This window comes from Lactuca saligna, chromosome 9, assembly GCF_052625555.1.
Source record: "Lactuca saligna cultivar CGN05327 chromosome 9, ASM5262555v1, whole genome shotgun sequence".
In the NCBI taxonomy this organism is placed as follows: Eukaryota; Viridiplantae; Streptophyta; class Magnoliopsida; order Asterales; family Asteraceae; genus Lactuca; species Lactuca saligna.
Genome location: NC_136425.1, coordinates 167438998 through 167453711, shown reverse-complemented (window position 1 = coordinate 167453711; position 14714 = coordinate 167438998).

Sequence of the window (14714 nt, the reverse complement as noted above, 5' to 3'; positions counted from 1 at the left end):
AGGATTTGGTGGTCATTACACCGCGACTCGCCGAGTCCCAAGAACAACTTGGAGAGTTCATCCTTGACCAACACTATACAGTCAGTTTAGATGAGCCTTAAAACCTCAAAACCATAGATATGGCCCCTAATGTCCATTTCATACGTAAAGCTCCAAACTTGGTATACATGCATAGGGGTTTTGGCTCAAAAGGCCATAAAAGGTGCTCTAAAAGATGCATAGGGCTCTCATGGCCATAAAGTTGGCACCTTTATGCCATGAGACCCTTCCAATGACTCAAATCTGAAGTCAAGACCCCAAATAGTACTCCAAAAATCTGAATATGGCTTGGAAAGCATAAAATGTGACCAAAACCCAAGTCTAAAGATGAATAAACACATAGAAGACGAAAATAGGGGCATTTTACCTTGATTGTGCTGAAAATGGAACTAGATCTTTGGATCTCTAAGCCCCAACTCAAACTCTCAAGCTTCTTTCTTCTTCTTCAAGCATCACAAACCACCAAATGCACCAAAATGGCCATAGAACACACACAAAAAAAAAAAAAAAAAAAAAAAAAAAAAAAAAAAAGCTAGGGTTACGCTACACAGCTTTCTAGGAGTGATAAGGGCAATGGAGGCTGAGATAAGGTGTTTAAATAGGGTGCAAACCCTCAGATTTAGGGTTTCACCTAACCAGCACCTACTTATACTTATCGAGTCAGTCCCCCGACTCGTCGAGTAGGTTACTTAAACTGTATGCGGGTCACAACTCTACTCGATGAGTTGGGCCTCCAACTCGTCGAGTCCCAGAGAAAACCACAAAATACTTGAATAACAGGCATACCAGGAATCAGGTGTTACATATCGGTGTCTATAAAATATTTTGAGAGACACGAAAAATTAGACTCCTCCTGCAACACTTCTTTTATCTCTTTAATTCCTAAAATAGAGGATCCTATTCTGGTTGGTGATTTTAGACCAATCAGCCTTATCGGTTGCATATATAAGATTATATCCAGAATCCTCTCCTTGAGAATCAAAATTGTTATGGATCAATGTATAGATGAAGTTAAATCAACATACGTGGAAGGCAGGAGCATTCTTGATGGACCGCTTATCGTAAATGAGATATGTTCATAGGCAAATAAAGCAAAGAGGAAAATCCTGCTATTCAAGGTGAATTTCGATAAGACTTTTGATTCAATCAACTGAGAGTTCCTGGAATCAAACCTTATGCATATGGGATTTGGCGATAAAATGTGGTCTTGGATTAAAGGATGTCTTGCGTCCTCCAAAGCATCAATACTTATGAACGGAAGCCCAACTGATGATTTCTTGTTTTATAAAGAGGTTAGACGAGGTGACCAGATCTCCCCATTCCTTTTCATTGATATGATGGAACACCTAAGTGTCATGATGAGATCGACGTGTGATCAAGGAATACAAGAAGTTACAAACTGGGCTAGACCTCTTGGTTGTGAACTGTCATCCCTTCCATTCACCTACTTATTCATTCCTACTGGTGCCAATATGAAATTGAAGAAAAATTGGTGACCGATTATCGAGAGGTTTCATGCTATATTGTCTAACTGGAAGTCCAAAGCTCTCTCATTCGGTGACAGGTTGACTATTGTTCAATCATTCTTAGGTAACCTCCTAAACTACTACCTCTCTATATTTGTGGCTCCAAAGGGGGTGATTGAATTGTTAGAAATGGTTTGTAGAAGGTTCCTTTGGGATGGACCAGATGAAAAAAAGGCAATACAGTGCATATCGTGGGACAAGATGATTGCACCTAAAGATTCAGGAGGATTATGGGTTGGCACAATAAATTCCCTTAATATCTCTCTCTTAATGAAATGGTTGTGGTGCTAAGATCCAAACCAGATTTCTTGAGGGCAAAAGTAATTACAACATTGCACAATCTTCAATCTAAATCGGATGACTGCTATTCGAAAAAATCTTTACCAGGTGTGCGGAAAAATATTGCAGGTATCAGTAAGGATCTTAGTAAAAAAGAAATGCTTGTCGCCTCTGTTCTTTCTAAGAAAGTAAAGATTATCCCATTAAAGGTGAACTGTTTCATTTGAAGAGCAAAACAAAGCAAAATTCCATCAAAAGTGGAATTTTCAAGGAGAGGGGTACTTTCGAAATGGCTGAGTTGTTAGATGGGTAACAAGGCAAAGGCATGAATAAATCACGTTTTAGTCAACTGCTCTTTTGCAAAAGAAGTATTTGATATGATTTTCGGATGGTGTAAAGTTCAAATTAAAGAGTTTCAATCTCTCCTCGATGTGCTTGAATATGCAGCCAACTGGGGATCTTGTTCCAAACGGAGAAAACTATTACTGGAATATGTTACAGCTCTATGTAGAGTATTTGAAAGCAAGGAACGATTTGATCTTCAAAAAGAACCGACTATCACCCAACAAAATTGCCGATATAATCAAATATGTGGTGTTCTTGTGGGTAAAAAGCAGGAGCAATATAGGAGTTATGTAATGGGTAGAATGGTTTAGATGCGGTTTTCCTGGTGTTTGATCTTTTTCTTTTTTTTTTCCTCTCTTTTTTGTTCTTGTCTTTGTATCTCTTTCCTGTGTAGCAGCTTGCTAGTTCGGGTTCTTTGCTATTTTATATAATATTTACTGGCCAGTTCCAAAAAAAGTGTTTGAAGATTATGCATGATGAAATTCATGTTATATATTTTGTGGATAGATAAGATTGAATAAAAAGAAGTTGGTACGATTTTTTGTGACCATAACTTTAAAAGCTTATTTATGAAGAAATATGTTATCGGACATCGGTTTTTAGAAGTGTAAGCGATCGTTCGTCACATGAAAATTGAGAAAATATCCACACAAGACAAGATTAACGTTTAGCATGGTTTTTAGTAAATATTAATGGTTCTAAAGAAGAGATGACTTTTTAAAATCACAAATATCTTTTTGAATTACGTTGTAAGGCAATGTTGTCGAAAGAAAAAAGTGTTGGAAAGTAATTTGCATCATTGGCGTCAGCTTAGTAGTTGGTGGGAATTTTCAAACCCAAATTTCAATTCGGCTACGTGATCGCTTTTGTGGACGGAGAAATCTCGATTAAAGGAGTAAATAAAATACTTTAATGATGTCATTTTCACGCATTTTTGGTTGCGTATCTACCTTACCTCTTGATTCTAAAAAGAAAAAAAAAAAAAAAAAAAAAAAAAAATCCTAGAAATGATTATTCTTTGAAAGGTTATTATTGATAGAATTGTTTTTTAATCGTTTTCATGGTATACAATGGCTTGTAATGCTCCACGGTATGGCTTCGGTAATGAGCTGGGCGGACTCGGTGCACAGCGGCCGAGTACTCAGCATGCTAGGCTTGGCTCGGCAACTCGGCTAGGATTTACCAAGGAGAGAGGTGGTGGTGGTTTGAATACAATAGTTGTTGGATCCCATTTTTGACAGTTTTTTTTTTTTTTTTTTCAAAAAAATATCAATTTTTATCCTATATAGAAATAACTACTAGTCTATTACATCTATTTTATCTCGCTTCATCATCTTCATTTTTTCACTCAAACCTAGCATAATTTGTCAAAAAAAAATAGCTTCCTTTTCCAACAAAAGACCTCAAAAGAATATAAAAAAACACCCAAAACCCAAACATTTCACAATCTTCTTCAAACTTTGTTTAAAATCAACACGATCGGCTTATCTAATTTCTCCATCAAATTTACACTTTGATGGAGTTTACTACCCATTTCAAGCTCAATCTCGCTATCAAAACCAACAATAATTCAACATTAATTCCAAAATCAACCACAATTTCAAAGACAAACCTAATTCTAAAACCAACCACAAATGAATTTCTCACCCCAAATGGACAATGACTTCAATCGATTTGAAGATCTTTCCGAGTCGTTAATCAATTTCCAAACCCAAACCCAATTTCAAAGTCACGCAGAACTGGAAGTCATCTCGAAAATGGAATCGGAGCCGGAAGAGAATCGTCCACAACCCAAAAAAAGTGAAGGGCGGCTCCAAAACATTGGACATCGGCTGAAGAAAAGAAGTTAGTTCATGCTTGTGTGGATGTTTGTGAAGATCCGGTGGTTAGAAACAACCAAGATTGTCTAACTTTTTTCCGAAAAATCACGTGGCGTTTTTTCAACGAGATGAAACTTGATGATTACCGGAAAAAATATCAAATTTATTCGAAGTGGCGAAATGTCGACAAAGTGACAACGGAGTTTAACGCGGTTTTTTTTCAAGTGTCAAACGTCAATGGCAAAGTGGTGCAAACAACGAAACCATTTTGCAAAAATCTCTTGACATATACCGGGAACAAAAAGGGGCGTCATTCAAATTTTTACATGTTTGGAACATTGTAAAATTGTCAAAAAAAAAATAGCAAGATGTCGGCTCTTCCGAAACTTTTACGGGTGATTCTTCTAAAATAACCAAAACATCTGAAATGATACATAGTCAATCGTCTGATGCGCATGTCAAGATTGACCTCATTGAAGAGGAGCCTTTTGAGGTTTCAAGTGTCACTCGTACCATGGGAATAGATAAGGCGAAACGAAAGAGAAAAGCGGGAACAACTACTTCCCATGCGTATGTCAGGATTGATCAAGTGTTACATGTGCTCAAAAGATCTTGTGGTTTTGACAATTCCAAGGTCACTTGTTGTGAAGTTTTTCATTGTGCTAAGCAAACTAGGAACCTTTACCTCTTAATGATCATGTCACTCCTAGTGTGGGGGATTTGGTTCATTTAGATGTTTGGAGACTATAAAGGGTAACTACAAAAGAAGGTTTTAAATATTTTTAATAGTTTTCAATGATAATAACCGACATGTATAGAATTTTTTTTTTATAAAAACCAAAGAAGAAGTGTTTGATAATATTGTGGGTTTTCAAACTTGTTAAAAATTCAGTTTACTAAACCGGTTAAGATTATTTGTTCTGATAATGGGACTGAGTTTATAAACCCAATGGTCCGTTCTTTTTTGAAACAGAGGGTATTGTCTTGTCTGGCATATATCATGTGCTTCAATTCCTTAACAATACGGTGTTGTTGAACATAAGCATCAACATCTGAAAAGTGTGGCCCATTCTTTGTTGTTTCAAGGTAATTACCCTTGAGTTTACACGGAAAAACAGTTTTAACTACTATTTACATTATAAATAGAGTTGCAGATTCTATTTTAAAAGGAAAATCACCTTTTGAAATGATATATTTGAAACCTTCAAGTCTTAGGAGTTTTATTATTATTATTATTATTATTTTGTAAGCTCTTCCTAACCTCTTAAGTTTGTGATGTGCAGACAGCTTGCAAACGTTTGGTTTCGAAGATTGTTTGTTTTTTGGAAAATCACATACCAAAAAATGTATGCCCATCCACCTTTTCGTGTAAATATGAGCCTATGTCTTTTAGCATCTTTTCACCTCTTCATATATATATATATATATATATATATATATATATATATATATATATATATATATATTGTGACAACCCGAAATTTCTATCATGTACAATAAATCAATTCAATCAAAGTTAGACTCGTTTTGCTACCTTTTAACACTGTTTAGGGTTTATTTTAAGCGTTCTAAACCTAGTACAAGCAACGTATGAGCCTAGAAATGGGATAATTCGATACATACCAAGCAAATTGGGGCCAAACACTCCAACATATGGAGTGTGCGGCCGCACACTTGAGTGTATGGCCACACACAGGTGTGTGCGGTCGCACACCCATCCCAGCCACACACTCTCACCTATATATACCACACTTAGTCATTTTGAACACTTTTCCCACTTCTTCAAGTCTAGAACTCGAAATCCTCTCAAGTATCATCCAACTTTTCACTCCAATCTTCAAACAAGTAAGTGATTCATCCCGTGATTTGCTATTACATGACCTTAACTAGCCTTCCTCTTTGATTTGATCCATGAAAACACCTTTTTGGTGTTAGATCTTCAAAAACACCATGAACACCAAGAACACACACTAAGTTTTGGACCCTAATCACCCTTTTCAATCCTCTATAGCGTGTATATACTTGTTATACCTTGTTATATGCCAAGAACACTTGAAGGTATGCATGAAAAACGCCATTTCTCATGATCTTCAGGTGTGTACGGCCACACACACTATGTGCAACCACACACACCCCTTTTTAGGTCCTAAAATGGCAATGAACTCCATAAAAGGCTAGAGCATGAAGAAAGAAACCTTCCTAGACGAGTCCTAAGGCCTTAATCTCCGTTTTGGCACACTTCATGGGGAGTGTGCGGCCGCACACACATCCTGGCTGCACACCCTGGCCGCATATACACAAATAGTGTGTATTTCGACCATACACTCCCTTGTAAGGCCATATAACCCTTATATGTAATGATATATGGTTGTAACACTTCAATATAAGTGTTTACTAGTCCTTAAGGTGGTCCCAAATCAATAATTAGTTGTTACATGCACTAATTGTACATATATATATATATATATATATATATATATATATATATATATATATATATATCATTATATGGTTAATAGGATTCGTTTGTGCTCAAGTTCGCAATTGACACTCAACTTCCTAAACCGATCTTACAGTCGCATCACTCACTACAGGTGAGTTCATGCCCCTTAATCAACCTTTTAAATGCTTTTAATCAACCTATTATGTATATAGGTATAGATATAAAGAATTTTATCACAGTTCAATGCATTCATTCATACAAACGATTCTACTAGTAACTATAATAGGTATAGTTAGTGATATACTACTCATTACTACTAGTTCACTGAAGCATACAAAGAGTCAGTTTATTCATGAGTTAATACTTACTTCTATGAGAAACTATACAACGATACTATTATGAGAAACTATACAACTATACTATAATGAGAAACTATACAACGATACTATTATGAGAAACTATACAACTATACTATAATGAGAAACTATACAACGATACTATTATGAGAAACTATACAACTATACTATGATGAGAAACTATACAACGATACTATTATGAGAAACTATACAACTATACTATGATGAGAAACTATATAACGAAACTATTATGAGAAACTATACAACTATACTATGATGAGAAAGTATACAACGATACTATTATGAGAAACTATACAACTATACTATGATGAGAAACTATACAACGATACTATTATGAGAAACTATACAACTATACTATGATGAGAAATTATACAACGATACTATGATGAGAAACAATACATTCACTACACTAGTACATACATTACATATACAAGTATACTATAACATAAATGTGATCCACTGTTTCGGGGCATGTTTTCACTACCATGGCCCGATTTGTAACCAGAATCTACTAGAGGGAGAGCATGAGTTTGCGTAGAGATCTATACTGGATTGACTATCCTACACCTTGCTGCTAGCTACAGTGGGACCTGCAGGTCTTCGGGTGCCAAGTGTCATTACTTTCAACGTCTTACATCATTATGTTCATAGTCGATAGCATGGTACAATTAATCACATAATACCTTCATATAAATCCGGTTTAAGGTAGTTATTATAGTAGTAGTTACTATAATACAACACTACAGTACTACATTAATTTACCCTTTACATTTATTTTGTGATCACTTCACTTAAACAATAATGTACAAACTATATTTTGATAATGATGGTTACACTTGGGAAAATTATACACTTTTACAAGAAACAAACATGCAAAACAGTCGTGCCTTGGTAGAAGGCTACTTTTAGTAGAAAATATAGGATTTTCTAGGAGTTACAAACATTTACAAACATTCACGTACTTTTACTACAAACGTTTATAAACTCGTACTTCAAACACTGTTACAAACATTTTGATACAAACAATGACACTAAAATACTTATGAACTCACCAGCTTTAAAGGTAATAAACTCTTTCAAAATAACTTGTATTCTCAGGTCATTAGTAGACAGGTACCGATGCCAACTTTTGAGAAGATGGAGCGCCTTCAAGACTCATCTTATATTTTGATTTACATTTTTGGTGTCATATAAACTATATAGAACACACTTGTATTAAATTATATTATTAATGCAATGGATGATGTTGTTTGCTTGTTTACTATTATTTCATGTTATGATATTGTACATGACGTCCTCCACCCCCGAACGTTTCCGTCGTTCCGGTTTTGGGGTGTGACAGATTGGTTTCAGAGCATTGTTTATAGTGAATTGAGTATATCAACCCATAAAAGATATACAAACTATAAACACAACGGGATTAAAATACTCTGACCAAGAGTTTATACTTTTAAATAGTAAAATATTTAACTAAGTATGCATACCTGCATTCATACTAAAATCAGTGTCACTAGGACAGAGCAAAAGTATTATGATTATTAAGCAACACAATTAGGCTTAGAGACATATAGTCAAACCTGGGAGGATATAGCCTGATCAACTATATTTTCTGAGGACTGACTAGCATGTGCCTAAGAATGGTTGTGGTGTTGCAACAAGTCTAAAAACTTACCAACACTACTACAATGATAACATTAGAACAAAACATGAACATAAAATACTATAGGAGTATTTTGTGTTACTATAATTACCTATTTGAGAACTAAAAAGGTCTTTACTAGTAGGTCAATAGTTGCTAAGTGAATACACTAAGGTTATATGAGATTAAGGTGCCATAGACTTAGAATGTGTGATCTTTGCTTTACTTCCTGTTCGTTGTTTGGTCGTGGATTTGGAGTTAGGGTTACTTATTCGAAGGTCTATGCTACTTTGATTTCATATAACTAGTATGCACTATGCAAGTATTGAAGTAACCGATAAGGATCGTCTTATAATTATCTTAAGTAGTACGTCTATTTATATTAGATTCTTATACCCTTTTTCTCCAAGTTATAACAAAAAAATTATGACCATTCAAAAATCCACGACACAGTCGGTAAATCCACGCCCAAATTGGACTTCGTTTGAAGAAATTACGAATCTTCTAAGTTTCGTAACAGCGGTAGACAGCTTAAACGCGAATTAATGATCGAACAATTTTTAGCCAACGCAATTTAAATGAAAGTTGAAGATCTCGGCAAGAGCATCGCAACGATAAAAAGACGGACGAAAACGGACATCGGATAGAGAAGTTATGGATTTTTAACGGACTTTAGCAGTCCCGGCCTACTAAAAACATACTATTAAAAATAAAGTCAAAACTAGCCGACGGAGTCTAAATGAAAGTTGTAGAGCATAGTCTCACCTACGCGTGGATATAAAGAACGTGAAAAACGGAGCTCGTACGCGAAAGTTACGGAATTTAGAAGTTGGAAATACAAATTACGCCCAACGTAATTTAGTGTACGCCCAGCGTACTCAGACGAAGTGTCTCGTCCCATCTGCTAACAGGCTAGCTAGGCTCGAATCGTAAGCGATGCCGACTCCATAGTACGCTCAACATACCCCTAGAGTACGTCTAGCGTACAGGGTGTTTCAGCACTATAAATAGAGTGCATAAGCCCCGGGTTTTGGCACACATTTCTCAACTCTCCTCTCACTTTTACACTCTCTTAAGCTCCAGAGGCTATCCCGACACCCTCGTTTCCATACCCGAGCCCCGATGGAATTTTCACACTACCGAGATCCCTGAGAAATTCGAAGACGCAGCTTTCAGCAATCGAAGTTCTGCTCGATTCTCGTCTCACTCTCTTCAAACCAAACAAGTGAATTCATACCCCTACTTTTTCATGTCTGTTTCATGTTTTAGGGGGAGGGGGAATACAAGTGCAATACGAGAAAAAATATCGCTTTATATAGATTTAAATACAACATATATATTATTAAAATGCTTCGATATCAACATTTTACTTTGCATGAAAAGTTAGTATTTCATCAAGTTATTATCACCAAATGGAACACACTTTCGGAAAAACTATAATGGGTATAGTTTGCGGGTTGTTCATTACATTCTCACGTAAACATTGTGAAAACGAAATACTTTCATCTGCATGAAATATAGACATTTTCTTTTATGTAAATCTATTTATACTGAGTGTTGTGAGATATTCAACTTCAACGTACTCTTAAGTATGCATTTCAAGACATGTATTATAAACCATAATCTCTTGGAGAGAGAGCGTGATACTTGTGTATAGATCTATACGGGATTGACAATCCCGCACCTAAACTGTTAGCTACAGTTAGACCGGCAGGTCTGGGGTGACAAATTCATAACACTACAACGTCTGAAGAACGTTGTTATAGGCAGTCTGTGTCAATAGCATGGTTATAAAACTCACACAGAAGTATAAAAACAAGTTTGATTTACGCGACTCATGAATGCATTCAGTATTTACACTATTTTGAGTATAAATTTACCTTCATCATTTGAGCACGAAAGATACTAACATCCTCCAACTTTTGGGACTTTTCCAAACTATATGTAGAAAATATTGGATTTTCTGGAAACTACATTCACCTATTTTCTTCTAAAATACATACATTTTTCAGTACAAAAACACTTATGAACTCACCAACTTTATTGTTGACACTTTTTCGAAACTACTTGTTTTTCTCAGGGAATCAGTAATACAGGTAACCACCAGCTTTTAGAGAAGGAACGCTAAGGCGTCTATTATTAAAACATTTTAAATCATCATATTTGTAATAATTTTTTGAAACATGTATTACGCAACAATGTAAGTTTTGGTTATATATATGATGGTTGTGCTACTTTCTTTACAATATTCAACTGTTGTGGTACTACGTGAAGTCACCCACCCCCGAATGTTTACGCCATTCTGGTTTGGGGGTGTGACATACAAGACGACAATGTCACAAGCATGCCTTATCCAAAATATTGGAAGAATCAACGCGCAACACATTATTTCCTAAGTTGTCTACAACCATCACAATTTCATATACACCATTACAAGGAAATGCTTCAAATTAAAAAAACGCCATTATAAAAAGCATTAATAGCACCAATTTTATTATCAAATGAAAAACTAAAACCTTGTTTGTACAAACCCTGAAAGGAAATAATATTTCTCGCCATATCAGATGAGTAGCAACAATTATTCAAATATAATTCTAACCCTACTAAGCAATAAAGAATAAACTTCAATCTTGGTGACAAACGACATTTTCCTTTTCCCCATGATCAATTTCATCTTCCCGTGATCCATATCTAGGGATGAGCATATGGACCGGGGAACCGGCCGGAACCGAAACCCGATGGAACCGGTCGGACCGGGACCGGGACATTATTTTTGTGGATTTTTGGAACCGGGAACCGGTAGGAACCGGGAACCGGTGGAACCGGAACCGGTAGAACCGTCGGGCCGGTTCGGTTCTTCATTTTGGCCGAAGCCGGTTCCCGGTTCGGGCCGGTTCCGACCAGTTCGGTTCTTTTGCTCATGCCTATCCACATCCCTACTTCTTTTTAGTCCCTACAAATCAAAACAAATGTGAAATCCACAACCTGTATCAAGGACCCAAGAATTAACATGTGGTGAGTTATTAGAAAAAATAATGTACATACCTGCATGGGTGGGTTTTACTTTTCCATCCTTGACATCCTGCAAGTATTTAGGGAAGCTTCGCTTCCAGTGCCCTTTATCATGACAATAGAAGCACTCTACTTCTTTTGGGTTGGTGGAGGGATTAGCAGAGCCAACTTTGGTCCCATTAGAAGAGGATCCATCAAGAGACTTTCCCCTGCAGCTCTTAGAGGGAGCCTTCCTCTTCTTCCCTTTCCCATGTCCAATTTCCAAGACAGGGGCAGTAGCAGTAGGAGTAGTAACAACAGACGACTCATCAATTTCCTTAAGCTCAGCAATCCTTCTCATGTGTCATATACTCAACAATCTCCTTAGGAGTAGCATACGACTCATCAATTTCCTTATTCTCCTTATCGAGGAAATATTCCTTGTCCGCGAAACGAGTGACCATACTGATTTTCCTAATCCAATCATTGAAGTTTGAACAATAAAAGATGACTCTCCCACACAAGTTCATGAGGGAGAAGGAGCCAGAAGGGTTTGAGCCAGAAGCATTGTAACAGCCCGGAATTTCAGGTATTTTTATAATATGGTTTTTGGGGTGTTTTAGGAGGGGACTCGGCGAGTTGGAGCCAGACTCGCCGAGTAGGACCACAGACTGGGTCGCGGGTTCGCGACTGGACTCGACGAGTCCATTATGGACTCGGCGAGTCTGCGCTGTTCAGCGGAAACCCTAGCCGTTTGGTTTTGGAACGTATTTAATGCACTTATATGCCGTTATTGTCCGTCTTTTAGCTGATTGAGAAGAACCCTAGCGGCTGTGGACATCTAGAGCAAGATTGGAGGCTATTGGAACCTTGAAGAAATTGTCGGGCAAGAAGGAGAGGAGTTTAGGTTGAAGGAACAGCAAGGGTTTCGAGTTCTGAGGTTTGGGGACACAGAGAGTGCGTTCTTCAGGTAATACTTCGGACCATTCTGTTATATTGATGTGTGCACGGATTTAGGGTTTATGAAACCCATTTGGTGATTAGATGGATTATTACCTTGTTACCCAAACGATTATAACACTGTATTAGGATGTTTAGAGGTCCAGAAGGTCCCATGCTTGTGTATTTCGGGACAATACGTATTTCAGGAAGCAGATTGATCGACTGCATGGCATGGACTCGCCGAGTCCAATGACCAGACTCGGCGAGTAGCTTGAAGATTGACTGGGACTCATCGAGCTGTTCTTCAGACTCGACGAGTGGAGTCGGGGTGGCCCCGCGATTCTTCCACGAGGCTCTCGTCGAGCCAAGAGGGATACTCGACGAGTAGAAAGGGAACATCAGGGAAAGTTGGGGAGGACGTCTAGACTCGCCGAGTCGCCTTTGCACTCGCCGAGTCCGGTCAAGTTGACCGTTGACCGTTGACCGTTGACCAGAGTTGACCTACATGTAATTTCTTAGGGTCAGTTGTCTTGAAAGATAAAAGTATTAATAAGGGATATATGATATTATAGGGAGCATGTAGCTCGGCGGATCGAGTGCGAGTGATTTCAGGAGTCGCTAGCTTTCATTACCTGCGAGGTGAGTCTTCTCACTATACTGTACCCGAAAGGGTTTGACTGTGTGACCGGAAGGTCGGATATGATTTGTGTTATACGTGCTATAAAAGGTAGGGTATTTGCTATGCGTGCTATGTATGTTTATACGGGCCGGAAGGCAATATGTTATGTGATATATGATCTATGTGCTATATGTGTTAAGATTAATGTATTAATTGTTGTGTATGTGTATGGGCCGGAAGGCAATATGTTATGGGCCGGAAGGCAATATGTTATAGGCCGGAAGGCAATATGTTATGGGCCGGAAGGCATTATGTTATGGGCCGGAAGGCAATATGTTATGGGCCGGAAGGCGATTATCTCAAGGCCTGCAAAGGCGTATATGTGTAAGTAGTATACTGGGGAACTCACTAAGCATTTATGCTTACAGTTGTCATGTATGTGTTTCAGGTACTAGCGAGGACCGTGGGAAGGCGCCGGCATGACGCGTACACACTGATGATGTTTTGAGATCTTGGGGATTTTATGATTGTATTTTGATATGAGATTTGGAATAATTATATTTGGTTGAAATAATTCAATTTATTTTAAATGAAAATTTTATTTGAAAATTTACGTTGTTACAATTGGTATCAGAGCCTTGGTTTGAGGGATTCGGGTGTACCTTCGGGTGTGACTGAACTCAAACCGAGGATTTGAGGAAAATACTTTAAAAAAAAATAAAAATAAAAAAATAAAGGCATAAACTTTTATAAATGGTAAAGTGATAAACAAGAAGAAGCAGTGTGTACGATCAGCCAGCGCCCGAACGGTAAAGATCCCCAGAATACCTTACAATGTTATGTTATGCAATGAATTATGAATTGTTATGCATGCTAGAAGACTAGGTATTCATGATAGGACTAGAGTGGCCTGATTTGTGATGCCTTAGCCTAGGGAGTTTGTCGATATGAGATGTTTGGTAGCGCAGGTAGATAGTGCATATCAAGTAGAGTACTCACTATTCGGGGTTTGGGGAGGAAGATTTGGGATGAATACTGATACGGTGTGGTCGGTAGTATTGGGCCCGTACTACCGAAGACACCGGGTCGGTGGAAGACCCAAGTAAGAATCCCTGGATATCGGAGACTGAGTAGGGTTGCGTTATCGAGTACAATTGTACTTAATGGAGTCTCTGATAATTTTATGTTGTATTTCAGAGACATCATGGTTACCACACGCCACGGGGCGAGTTCGAGCGGTGTGAGCGACGAGGCTATTCGTCAGATGATACAGGAAGAGGTAGCTGCAGCGATCCGGGCTGAGATCCCGGAGATGTTTGGGTCTATTAAGACCACTCTGATGGAGACGTTCGAAGAGCGGTACGCCGCACTGACTGAGACTGCAGTCGCTGCCGCTACCGCAGCCGTGGCCGCTGCCAGGCCGCAAGGGGGCAGGATCCGATTGCTGAGTTCGATGGGACGCAGGATCCGATTGCTGCGATGAGGTGGATCGCCGACATTGAAGGGTGCTTCTACACTTGCTCATGCCCGGAGCACCTGAGGGTACGGTTCGCTTTGAACCAGCTCCGTCTGGGCGCGAAGGATTGATGGAAGTTCGTGACGGCGAACTTCACTCGGACGGAGATTTCAGCAGTGACATGGGAGAGGTTTACTGACATGTTCAGGGACGAGTATGTTCCCCCAGTGGAGAGGGA